The sequence below is a fragment of the Triticum urartu genome, chromosome 4 (assembly GCF_003073215.2).
Source record: "Triticum urartu cultivar G1812 chromosome 4, Tu2.1, whole genome shotgun sequence".
Taxonomy (NCBI): Eukaryota; Viridiplantae; Streptophyta; class Magnoliopsida; order Poales; family Poaceae; genus Triticum; species Triticum urartu.
In genome coordinates this window covers 480,003,742-480,016,115 of record NC_053025.1, presented here as the reverse complement: position 1 = coordinate 480,016,115, position 12,374 = coordinate 480,003,742, and positions in this window count along the sequence as shown.

The window sequence follows — 12,374 nt, the reverse complement described above, 5'->3', positions numbered from 1 at the left end:
TAGAAACGTCAAGGGTGATGACACTGCGTTGGCTGTCAGGGTCCGGTAAGGAGATCTAGAACCGTCGAGTAGGGTGTTTGTGGAGCGGCTCCGGTAGGGTGGACTATGGTGTGGGCGAAGCGGATCTGTGGCCGTGGACGAGGGCGTCGGTGAAGCTGCTCCGGTGGTTGGGTTAAGGATGGTGTCGACAATGCGGATCTCCGGCCATGGACGGGGCGTTAGAAGCTGCTCCGGTAGGTTGGAAGAGGGTGCGACGAAGCGGATCTGTGGCCATGTGTCGGATTTCGGGTTCTGGCAAAACCCTTGAGGTTCGAACACTGTGGTGTGCACGAAGATCACCCCCTCTCTAGCTCGCACACTCAACGATCTCACGGCCTAGCTTGACGAACTCAAAGAACACGAGACACAAGATTTATACTAGTTCGGGCCACCGTTGTGGTGTAATACCCTACTCCAGTGTGGTGTGGTGGATTGCCTCTTGCGCTATGGATGAACAGTTACAAGGGAAGAACAACCTCCTAAGGAGAGGTGTTCTTGTTCTTGGTGAACTTGTGTGAGGCTAAGGATGTAATGGCTCCAATCCAAGATGAGATGTCTCCCCCCAAGATGATCTCTAGCTATGGTGGTGGCTAGTCCTATTTATAGAGGCCCTGGTCCTCTCCCCAAATATTGAGTGGGAAGGGATCCCACAACGGCCAAATTCGAAGGGAGACAACTAGTACAAGTTATCCTGACAAAAGTAGTCTTCGCTTGCCAAAGGCTCTGGTGGTGACGCCGTCTTGGGCTCCACGGTGACCTCCGTCCTACCGTCCTACTGGTCTTGATCTTGTTGCACCGATATGGAAACATTTGCCTGATGCCTTGGAACTCCTCGCATGTGCTTACTCCCTTGGCACCAAAGAGGAAACGAGGACACTGTGCGCGCTGGCGCCCGCCTGGCACCCGCCTGGTCTTGATCGTCATGGCTTGCGTCATTGGAACCTCGCAAGGTTCGCCTTGTGTTGATCTCTCCACCCCTCATGAGCCAGTCTGGTGAGGCCGCCCCTGAGGAGGTCTTGCGTCGTCCGCCTCGCGAGGCTTGGCCCCTTGCGAGGGTCTTGAATGTTTGTTGGCGAATATGGGCCGTGCGGGGCCGCTGGAGGAGCCACGCAGTGGGCCGCAGGCAGGCAAGTCTGGGGACCCCCGTTCCCAGAACGCCGACAGTACCCCGGGCCCAAGGTGCATTCGGGCTTGGCTTCGGGGCGAAGCCAAAGGGCAAGTGTAGAGCGCCGCGGGCCCCAACAGCCTGCGGCCTTGCTCGACACGTGGCGATTGATTGGACGTGGGCGTCTCCGCTTCCCAACACAGCCTCGGCAACTGCCCGACTTGATGGGTCCTTGCTGCATGCAGGAAAAAGATCATCATTACCTTAGATCGTGGAGGCCGGCGACTGGGCTCCCCTTAGCTATAAATGGGAAGTGGGGGCGGAGCCCCCATCACCCGTCTCTTCTTTGTCTTTCCCGCTTCTTCTCCTTCCTTGTTCCACTCCTTGCTGGTGTAGTCATGGCGCTGATTCGGAGATTTTCAGCCGCGGAGAAGGGCAAGACTCCCCTCAACGAGCCCGAGCTGCTCCCACCAAAGAAGAGGAGGTCCCATCGTCGCGAGATGGTCGTGAGGCCGGTAGTGTCGCGGCCGTGGTACGAAAGGCCACCTCCTGGGTACCCGTTGCCCTTGTATGCTCATGCCAATGATTCTAGAGGGAGGAACGATGAGCACCACCGCCCGTGCCAGGGCCATGGCCGTAGTGCCGCGGAGGCGCATGCCGTCGCCCCAGGGGTCCATGCTGCGGACTCCTCGCATGAGTTCGTGTTGTGGGCGGCGATGACCCCGAGCACTTTGATTCGCCTTCCGTGGTTCTTCACCACTGAGATGCCGCCGAGGGGCCCTCTCGAGCTTTGGCTGCAGCACGCCGACTGCGACGCCCCGGCGACTGGAGCGGAAGTTGAAGTCGTCGCCTCTGGGAGGATCTTCATGACCCGAGGCTGGGGAGAGATTGCCCGAGCCTGCCGCGCAAACGGCACTCTCGCCATCCACTTCGAGTTTGACGGTGCCTCCACGCTGTTCTTCAAGGTCTTCGACGGGGAAGGCCGCCGCTTGGAGTGTTGCCCTGAAGGAGGTCACCAGGACGGCGCAGCAGCGGGTGCCGGGCCTGCCGCTGGCCTCGCCTGCAGCTCCTCCAACGACAGCAGTGACTCCTGGTGGTCCAGCGACTCTCCCAAGCTCGTAGAGTCTCTGGAGACGAGCGACGACAGCTACGTGCCCCCAAGCTCTCGTCGGGCCCGGGGCAAGGTCGCCACGTCTGGACGCCGCCGCCGCTGATCTGGATGGGGTTGGCGTCGTCCTTCCATGGCCCACTGTTGATGATGGCGTCGGCGACATTCGGCACGTCCGGCGCGTGTAGATAAAGCTCCTGGGAATTCCCTTCCTTTTGTTCGCTGTGAGGAATCGAAACGGATCCCGCGGGGGTGTGTAAAGCATCTGTAATGCCTTTTGTTGATATTATCCTTATTGTGAAAATTTGCGAGCACATGTCCTGCTGAGGCTCGGTCTCCCCATTTCCAATCCCGCGGTAACTTGGTGCTCTACGCTGACAGGTCCCGGTCCCCACGAAGGCTGCAGCCGTCGCTAGTATGCCAGGTCGCGATGCCGTGGTCAAGGCCAGGAGGTGAGCGGCCCAAGGTCCAGTAAGAGCTCCTGAGGCGCGATGCTCAAGACATCCCATTTAGCACGCAAGCAGCTAGATGAGGATGGGAAAGGGAGGCGATGTTGCTGCAGCAAGGCAGCGAAAAGTCGAGAATCTTATGTCGCAGTACTGGGTCAGTCCAGGTACAAGACTTATCTTGGCGTTCTGGAGCCGGCTTCTCGCGCCACACCAGACTGGGGTGTCGGCCGTTGCTGGGTAGCTAGGTTAGGCCCGTGCGAGGCTCCCCCTCTTCTCCATGTTCTTCCTGGTGCTCTACGTCCTTAGGTCCCGGCCCTCGAGCGAGCTCAGCCGCCGCTGGTATGCCAGGTTGCGATGTCGTGGTCAAGGCCTCGGGGTGAGGGCTGGAGAGCCAGTAAGAGCTCCTGAGTCGCGATGCTCAGGAGCCCCCCTTTTAACACGCAAGCAAATCACATGGGAGAAGAGAGAGATTCCGCAGTACCTCCTACTGTAGTCCTCAGGGAGTTCCTGCAGGTCATTGCGAGGAGGGGAACAAATCACCGCGATGATCGCCCGTCCGTCGCTGGCTTGTGGGAGGAGACTCCCTGCTACGGAGAGCCCCCGGGGCGTGTACAGCCCCGCCCTCGCACGTGGCTTGCTCGACAGGGTTAGGCGAGGTGTATCTGGACGCTCATGAGCCAGCGCAGGACTCACGAGGCCCTCCCTCTAGGCGGGTTGCGCCTGGTCTTGGTTCTTGATGGCTGTGGCGTTCCTGCGAGATGGTTAGATGAAAGTGCAACTATCCCTAGCTGGTTTTGGTAATTCATAACAACATATAGCTCATTGAGCTAATGCTATTCCAAGATGATTATTTCAGGAAAGCTCAATGATTGGCATGGCATGGATGTGAAAGTGGAACCCTCAAAATGTTAAGGACAATGGATTGGCTCAAGCTCAAAAGCTCAAGACTCTTCATTTTATATTTTAGTGATCCAGGATCACATTGAGTCCATAGGAAAATCCAATACTATCAAGGAGGGATGAGGTGTTGCTTAATGAGCCTCTTGCTTCATGTGCTTAATGATATGCTCCAAAACCCTCAACTACTTTCCCATATCCACATTTGACCTAAACTCTAAGCCAAACTCGGTCCTACCGATTCTTCCTATCCGGCGCCACCGAGTTTCACTTGTCATTAGCCACTGCCAAACCCTAGCAATTCGGTCTTACCGATAAGGATCTCGGTCCCACCGAGATGGGGTTGCAAACTCTCTGTTTCCCTTTCGTAACTTTTCGGTCCCACCGAAAGAGCGAATCGGTCCCACTGAGATTGCAATGTAAACTCAGTGTTTCCCCTTTGTAACTTTCGGTCTCACCGAGTTCCACTCGGTCCCACCGAAAGAGCAAATCGGTCCCACCGAGTTTGCCTGACCAACTCTCTGGTTAGCTAATTACCAAACTCGGTCTCACCGAGTTTGTGTAATCGGTCTCACCGAGATTACGTTATGCCCAAATCCTAACCGAATCGGTCCTACCGAGTTGCATGTCAGTCCCACCGAAATTCCTAACGGTCACTAGGTTTACATTTTTGGTCCGACCGAGTTTTATGATTCGGTCCCACCGAGATTGGAAAACTGTGTAACGGTTGGATTTTGTGTGGAGGCTATATATACCCTTCCACCTCTTTCTCATTTAGTGAGAGAGCCATCAGAACACACACATCATTCCAACTCATTTGTTCTGAGAGAGAACCACCTACTCATGTGTTGAGACCAATACATTCCATTCCTATCATATGAATCTTGATCTCTAGCCTTCCCAAGTTGCTTTCCACTCAAATCTTCTTTCCACCAAATTCAAATCCTATGAGAGAGAGTTGAGTGTTGGGGAGACTATCATTTGAAGCACAAGAGCAAGGAGTTCATTACCTACACACCATTTGTTACTTCTTGGAGAGTGGTGTCTCCTAGATTGGCTAGGTGTCACTTGGGAGCCTCCGACAAGATTGTGGAGTTGAACCAAGGAGTTTGTAAGGGCAAGGAGATCGCGTACTTCGTGAAGATCTACCGCTAGTGAGGCAAGTCCTTCGTGGGCGATGGCCATGGTGGGATAGACAAGGTTGCTTCTTCGTGGACCCTTTGTGGGTGGTTGCTTCTTCGTGGACCCTTCGTGGGTGGAGCCCTTCGTGGACTCGCGCAACCGTTGCCCTTAGGTGGAGCCCTGTGTGGACTCGCGCAACCGTTACCCTTCGTGGGTTGAAGTCTCCATCAACGTGGATGTAGGATAGCACCACCTATCCGAACCACGGGAAAAACATCCGTGTCTCCAATAGCGTTTGAATTCTCCAAACCCTTCCCTTTATATTCTTGCAAGTTGCATGCTTTACTTTCCGCTGCCAATATACTCTTTGCAAGCTTGCTTGAATTGTGTGATGATTGCTTGACTTATCCTAAAATAGCTAAAATCTACCAAGAACTAAAATTGGGAAAAGGTTAAGTTTTTATTTGGTCAAGTAGTCTAATCACCCCCCTCTAGACATACTTTCGATCCTACAAGTGGTATCAGAGCTTTGGTCTCCATTTGCTTGATCTCCATAGCTTTTGGTGGTCATAGCCTTGGTTTCACAACCTAGGAGAGTATGGCGTCTAGCGAGGGAAATTATCACCGTAGAGGTCCTTACTTTGATGGTACTAATTTTGCTAGTTGGAAGCATAAAATGAAAATGCATATTCTTGGACATAACCCCGCCGTTTGGGCTATTGTGTGTGTTGGTTTGCAAGGTGACTTCTTTGATGGGAAAGAACCAAACCGTGAAGCTACCGCGGATGAGTTGAAGATGTTGCAATACAATGCTCAAGCTTGTGATATTCTCTTCAACGGATTGTGCCCCGAAGAATTCAACAAAATCAGCCGCCTTGAGAATGCAAAGGAAATTTGGGACACTTTGATTGATATGCACGAAGGTACCGACTCCGTCAAGGAATCCAAGTTGGATGTGCTTCAAAGCCAACTTGACAAGTTCAAGATGAAGGATGGTGAAGGTGTCACCGAAATGTACTCTAGGCTTGCTCTCATCACGAATGAGATTGCCGGCTTAGGAAGTGAAGAAATGACCGATAAATTCATCATCAAGAAGATCCTAAGAGCCTTGGATGGAAAATATGATACCGTGTGCACATTGATCCAAATGATGCCCAATTACAAAGATCTCAAGCCAACGGAGGTGATTGGAAGAATTGTTGCTCATGAGATGTCACTTAAGGATAAAGTGGAACTTCACAACAAATCAAGTGGTGCCTATAAAGCCTCATGTGAAGCCCCTACATCATCAAGTGAGAAACAAGACTTCAATGAAGAATTGAGCTTAATGGTGAAGAACTTCAACAAGTTCTACAAGAGTAGAAGCAAAGATAGAAGCTCCAAGTCAAGGTCCTACAATGACAAAAGATCTTCTAGTCGAGAGCAAAACTGTTACAATTGTGGAAGACCCGGACACTATTCCAATGAGTGTACGGCTCCCTACAAGAGAAGAGAAGATTCTCCAAGAAGAAGAAGCAAAGAATCACCACCAAGAGAGAGAAGGAGTAGAGATGATCGTTATGAATGAAGATACTCACGGAGAAGCAAGGATTCGGAAAGGAAAGAAAAATCATCAAGGAGCTACACAAGACGAAGACATCAAGCTCATGTTGGTGAATGGGTATCTGGCTCTGACTCCGACAGCCACTCCGAGAGAAGTTATCACTCCGACTCCGAAGATACTCAAGATGAAGGTGTTGCCGGTCTAGCACTTGTGTCAACCAAATCCTATGACATATTTGACTCACTAAATGAAGGAATTGGAAGATGCTTCATGGCCAAAGGTCCTAAGGTAACACACCCCGAGTATGTTGATTTCAATAGTGATGAAGATGACTTGTTAGGTGATGATTTGCTTGGTGACAACTCTAGTGATGAATACTATGATGAAAGGCCAATTAATCATGCTAATCAAGATAAAACGAATGACAATGATAAGGAGAAGATTGAGGCTCTAACTAAAGAACTAAAAACTCTTAAGTTAGCTCATGACACTATCTTCGAAGATCACCGAGAACTTTTAAGAGCTCATGAGAAACTACGCTTTGAAAAGCTCAATCTTGAGCAAGAGCATGAGTTCTTAAAGGCAATCAATGATGATCTCCGCAAGAAAAGTTCTTCCTACATTGCCAAGCGTTTACTCTTATCCACTTACATGCCTCAAGTCAAATCTAACAAGAAAGATTCCTCCTCTAGTAGTAACAATGATCATGCTAAATCCAATATTGTTGCTTCTAGTAGTTCTCTTGATTCCACTAATGATTCTCTTAGCCAAGTTACACTTGAGCAAGAAAATAGCTTATTGAAGGGAATTATAGAGAAAGGAGTGTACAAGAGCCTTGCCGGGAGTAAGCAATTCGAGGAAATTGTGCACAAGCAAGGAATGCACCGGAAGAATCAAGGTGTTGGTTTTGAACGAAAGTTCAATGCCAATGGAGTTGAATGGGAAGAAGATCAATACCCCAAGACGAAGTTTGTCCCTCAACAAGAGAAGTATACTTCTTTCAAGGGGACACAAGCTCAAGATGATCTTCCACCACAAGACTACGAGCAAAACGGCAAGGACAAGCTTCAAGAGGAAATTGATGCATTTGAAGAAGCTCCAAAGACCTTAGTCAAGTGGATTCCCAAGACTACTTCAAGTTCCACTTCATCAAGTACGACTACAACTCCAAGGATTCCCATCAAGATGATGTGGATCCAAAGGAAGAAGAACTAGAAAGTTCTCGAGGGTGACTCCGCCAACATACTTCACTCTTATCATTTTGGCAAGAACAAGTGCAATCAACTTCCACATCTTGCACTAGTTCAAGGAGTCACAAACCCTCTTGTTGGTAAGACAAGGGACAAGGTAACCTAAAGTTTTCATGGACATCATCTTGTGTGTGCATCACTCTATGTCTATGGATATCCTTGTTTGTTCCTTGAGGGACTAACCCATGTAGGTATTGAAAGTGCAACTCACTCAAATGGATAGCTCCAAGAGATCTACATCAACATTGAGCATCCACATCTTCGATATCTACATGAATTCATCATCGACAAAACCCAAGGTTAGTTCATCCCTCTTAGGGGGGATATCACATCTAGGGGGAGCTTTACTCTAAGACTTGAGCTAAAGCAACTCCAAAGATGTGAACAAAACAATGCTTTATGTAAAAGTGGTAACCCCACTTGAGCTTAAACGATGAGTATGACCTACGATCAAGTGTTCTCACTTGACTCCTAAGTCAATATACTCATATATAGATGACCTAGTCATCGCAAATTGCTTGATAGATGCTAGAATTGGTTGTGCATGCTTTGCCACATATTTCATTTGCTATCTTATTGTGTGAGCATGTTGGTTGCATATTTTACTCATTCAAGGACATCCACTTGTTGTTTTGATTGTTTGGCTTTATCTTATTTTGCCAAGTGGATGGACAAGAGTGCCTAAGAACCTCCTCTAGCTATCTATGCTTTTCTCGTCTCAAACTCTATTCATGCTGCATCACAAAATTTGATCAAGTCAGATTCGAACCACTCTGTGTGAGGAGCGCTCGGAGTCCCCGATTCGTCATAGACTTAAACTTCCAAAACCTCTTTATGAATCTCGGTCTGACCGATACTCCATTTCGGTCCTACCGAGTTCATTAAGTTGATCTAGGTTTTTGATCTCGGTGCAACCGATTTGAACTTTTCGGTCACACCGAGTTGCAATAACTGCACACAGTTTTGCATCTCGGTGCCACCGAGTTGTTCCACTCGGTCACACCGACAGGGTCGGGCTATATATAGTGACGGGCAGAATTTTGGAAATTTCTCCAAAACCTCCTCGTCCGCGCGATAGTCTGCTTTGGCCTCGAGGTCTTCGGATCGTCTTCTTGCCGCCAGCAGCCTCCCGTCGCTGGTCTCCGCCGCCGTCAACGGATTTCTGCCCCGCCGTTGCCGCCGTAGCGAGTCTTCGCCGAGCTAGGGTATGGACTCGATCTTTGTGCTATTCTCCACTCCGATTCCTAGCACATTGTGATGATCATGATTCTTGCCACGTTTGAAACACTCCTATCTAGTCAATGAACTCGTAGATTAGGCTTAATTCGAAAATTTTAGGGTTAGGTTTCCGCCGAAACCATCTCGGACCCACCGAGTTGAAAAACTCGGTCCCACCGATCTGGCTTTTGCCATTGCACAAGTGAAACTCGGTCTGACCAAGAATAACTTATCGGTGCGATCGATTTTGGAATTCTGTGAAACCCTAGCAGTCTCAGTGCCACCGAACTGTGACTCGGTCTGACCGAGTTCACCAGTTCTGGTGCCAAAACTGCTTCGGTGTCACCGAATTTGAAAATCGGTAGATCCGAGATGCTTTCTGTGGAAAACTAAAACTAAGTTTTTGAATTAATCTTTTGCAAAAATCTCTGCTTTTTGTGATGCTCACCCACTCTATCTCATCCTTAATCTATTCACAGGGTCAGCAGTTAGTTGCAACATGTCTGATCAAAGTGACAGCCAGAACCTCTCAGAGCAGCAAGTGGTGATGAGTGAGGGCACTAGCCCCTCAAGTTCTTCTGATGATGGCAGCAGGAGCACCCCCAGCAATCTGCCTAAGGCTGCCACACGACAAAGGAAGAAGAGAACGTTTGATTCTAAGGATGAAGACTATGTGGCAGAGGAAGAGGCCACCTCCAAGAGAGTTGAGCCAGCTCAAGGCTCAAAGCCAGGCCTAAAAATCAAGAGGCCAGCAGGGAGGCAGCCCATGTCAAAGGCTAGAGCCTCAACTGAGAAGCCTGCACCTGCTCCCATTGAGCCCATTGCTGCTGAGGGCAAAAAGAGGAAGGAGAGAGTAAAGAAGACTGTAGACAAAGTGCTTGGGAGAGCCTCCATCATGGTAGAAGAGGAGGAGGAAGAAGAGGCAGCTGCACCAGCGCCCAAGGCAGCCAAACTTATGGGAGATGCCATAAGGTCAGGAACAGCTGCATCCAAGCCCAAGGAAGCACCCAAGGCTGCTTCTAAGCCTAAGACAGCACCAAAGAGAAACACAAGGAGTATACCTGCTGCAGAAAAGAACAAGGCCCCAGTGTCTGAAGCTACTGAAGAGGAGGAAGAGAGTGTCCTCCGGAAGCTCAAGCCCAAGATCCCAGACCACAACGATGCTCATCCTGTGGCTGAGGACATGAAGCTCAGGAGAGACTCAGGGCTAAGAAAGTGGAGAGAAGCAGATCCGTATGCTTCTAGGAGAAGGACTGCCGTGGATTACAGGTTTCATACAAAGGAGCAACAAGATTTTTATGAGACTGTTTTGCTTGACAAGAAGCCAATCGTTTGTGACATGAGATGGGCCGACTGGACCTATATCAAGGAGAATGAAGAGTACTACCCAGGAGTTCAGGACAGCTTCAGAGCGTGTGGAGTAGAGGACTTTGTTGGGCAGAAGCTCACAAAGTGGAACGAGGAACTCATGATGCAGTTCTACTCCACAGCTCACTTTTATCCAGATGGGAGGATTACATGGATGTCAGAGGGTACAAGGTACCAATCTACAGTGGCTGAATGGGCACAGATCATCAATGCCCCAGAAGAGCAAGATGAGGACTTGGATATCTATGCCAAGAAGAAGATGGACCATAACTCCATGTCCAACATGTACAAGGAGATCCCCAATGAAGCTCTTGACACATTCAAGTTTGGGTCAGTGCACTATCTGCTCTCAGGATTGCCTACGATCAATTGGATACTAAGGCACACCCTTCTGCCCAAATCTGGAGATCACAAGATGATCAGAGGTCACGCGATCAACTTGCTTCATGTTTTTAACGTGCCTCAGAAATTCAAGGTCATGAGTCTCATTGTGGAAACCATTAAGAGGACAGCTACAGATCAGAAGAGGAGCTGTGGATATGCCCCTCAGATTCAGGAGCTCATCAACTCCAAGATGGGCACGGGCATATATTTGTTGGATAAGGAACACCTGCCCATCCGCCCAGATTTTGAGAACAATGAAGTTGTGATGACAGAGAATGAGCCATCATCTGCACAAGCATTTGCAAAGAAGGAAAAGGCGAAGAAGGAGAAAGCTGTCAGGATGCCTACTCAAGCGGAGGCATCTGAGTACTTCTTGAAGACCAAACAAGAGCAGCTTGGTTACTTGATTGCGTCCACCCTGCGGATTGAGCAGAGTCTAGCCACCCTGACTCAGAACCAGGCAAGTTTAGAGAGGATCATGGAACAGAGGTTCTATGACTTGGACATCAAAGTAACAGAAGTTCAGTCTGCAGTGGAGCAGCTCTAGGAGGACATGAATGAGAGGAGAGGCAGGACCATGACTCATGCGTTTGCAAGGGTGCCACGAGGTCCGAGGTCGTCTGCACTGCCAGTTGCTGACACTAGAGCTACAACGTCTGCACCAGCCACAGCGTCAGCTCCAGTGTCTACCTCAGCTCCAACTCCAGTGACTACTTCAACATCTACAGAAGCCTTCGTCCTTGGAGTGATCCGGACTCCACCACCACCTGAAGATCAAGCCTGAGCGACGACTTAGCACTATGCATTTTCTTGGAACTTTTTGGTAACTTGTTGCCAAAGGGGGAGAAGATGTATAGATCATAGGCTTCGAGAGAGAGAGTGTTGCTTTTCTCTCTTGTTTTATTTGGTGGTTTTTCGAACCTTTTCTGCTTTTGTGTGTGAGATACTACGTCCGTATGTTTGTGAGACATCGATGATCATGTGTTTGATCATAAGCTACACTTAATGTTTGCTTAATGCTTGCTTAAATATTATCATTCTATCTATCATTTGTGATCATTCACTATTCTTGGTGATGAGTGCATGTATTTCAATCTTATCATTTTGAGTGCTCCACCAAGATGTATGTGACATGGAAGAGTAACCAATGATTCTAACTCTTTGTGCATTTGCAGTCCAAAGCAAATTTTAAATATGCACAAATTTAGGGGGAGCTCTTACTTATCACATACTTCTCAAAGCGACGATATACTTCATGCTTATTATCATTTGTCGAAGCTTTGATCTATATGTTGTCATCAATTACCAAAAAGGGGGAGATTGAAAGTGTAACTATCCCTAGGTGGTTTTGGTAATTCATAACAACATATAGCTCATTGAGCTAATGCTATTCCAAGATGATTATTTCAGGAAAGCTCAATGATTGGCATGGCATGGATGTGAAAGTGGAACCCTCAAAATGTTAAGGACAATGGATTGGCTCAAGCTCAAAAGCTCAAGACTCTTCATTTTATATTTTAGTGATCCAAGATCACATTGAGTCCATAGGAAAAGCCAATACTATCAAGGAGGGATGAGGTGTTGCTTAATGAGCCTCTTGCTTCATGTGCTTAATGATATGCTCCAAAACCCTCAACTACTTTCCCATATCCACATTTGACCTAAACTCTAAGCCAAACTCGGTCCTACCGATTCTTCCTATCCGGCGCCACCGAGTTTCACTTGTCATTAGCCACTGCCAAACCCTAGCAATTCGGTCTTACCGATAAGGATCTCGGTCCCACCGAGATGGGGTTGCAAACTCTCTGTTTCCCTTTCGTAACTTTTCGGTCCCACCAAAAGAGCGAATAGGTCCCACCGAGATTGCAATGTAAACTCGGTGTTTCCCCTT